The sequence below is a fragment of the Gracilinanus agilis genome, unplaced genomic scaffold, assembly GCF_016433145.1.
Source record: "Gracilinanus agilis isolate LMUSP501 unplaced genomic scaffold, AgileGrace unplaced_scaffold36664, whole genome shotgun sequence".
In the NCBI taxonomy this organism is placed as follows: Eukaryota; Metazoa; Chordata; class Mammalia; order Didelphimorphia; family Didelphidae; genus Gracilinanus; species Gracilinanus agilis.
Window position 1 is genome coordinate 1 of NW_025369872.1, and position 1,016 is coordinate 1,016.

The window sequence follows — 1,016 nt, forward strand, 5'->3', positions numbered from 1 at the left end:
GCGTTGGGCACCGCGGGCCCAGGTCAGTGCTGGGGCGGGGAGGGCGCCCCGATTCTCCCCTCCCGTCCCTCGACAGGCCCTCCCCCAGCTCCCCGCCGGCCTGGCCTTCGCGCCGCCCCCTGCTGGGCCGCGGCCTCACTCTCGCTCGCCGCCGTGACCCTGACCTTGACGGCCGGGAGAGGGGCGGCCCCAGCACCGGCCCGCATTTTAGTGGAAGCCGAGCTTCTGGCGGGGAGAGGGCTGGAGCTTGAACCTAGGCCCCGAGCCCGGAGCCCGGAGCCCGGGAGAGAGAACAAACGGGGCCCGGAGGGAAGAGCCGCCGAGAGCAGAGTCTGGCCGAGCTGGGGAGGGGACTGGGAGCCCGCCGCGCCTCCTTAGGGCTCCCGCTACCCCCATCCTCACGGGAACAAACGGGGAAAGTGAGGCAGGGGCAGGATCGGAACCCAGCCCCTGCGCGGGCAGAGAAGAGGAGCCGAGAGCGCTGGGCTCCCCTGGGCAGCGCCTGGCCAAGAGCTGGGCACCTCGAGCCCATTAGGAGCAACTTAGCGGTTCTGGGAGCCCACGGCCCTGACCGCCTGACAGGGTCGCCTGGGCACCTGCTCGCCCGCTGGCAGCCTCCCTCCCCCAGGGGCTGCCTCAGTGTCCCCCAGAGGTCTCAGGGAGATTTAAGGTTCAAAACCAGCCCCCCCCCCATTGGTGGAAGCATAAGGCATGGAGGGGATGAGGAGGCCCTGTGGAGGAGCACCAGGCCTGGAGACAGGAGGTCCTGGGTTCAAATGTAGCCTCGGACACTTCCTGGCTGGGTGACCCCATTGCCTAGCCCTTCCCTCTCCTGCCTTGGGTATCCATTCTAGGACAGAAGGACAGTTTTAAGAAGGACAGGCAGCCAGATGGCACAAGTGCCTGGGCCCGGGTTCTAATTTGACCTCAGGGGCTCCCTGGTTGGGGGAGGGGCTGGGTCTTCTGCCTCAGGATTTCCGCTTGGGGAGTTCCACTTCCAAGCTGGAAGAAGGGCT

The 1,016-nt window shown here is 67.5% G+C and overlaps 1 protein-coding gene across 1 annotated transcript in view; it reads left to right on the forward strand.

The window, feature by feature from the left end:
* The first annotated feature begins 6 nt into the window (after window positions 1-6).
* Window positions 7-1,016, forward strand: part of NUDT8 (nudix hydrolase 8) — a 7,624-nt gene continuing 6,614 nt past the window's right edge. Inside the window, exon 1 of the mRNA XM_044683856.1 lies at window positions 7-22. The gene's annotated coding sequence lies outside the window, so the exon portion shown is untranslated. The remainder of the gene's footprint in view (window positions 23-1,016) is intronic.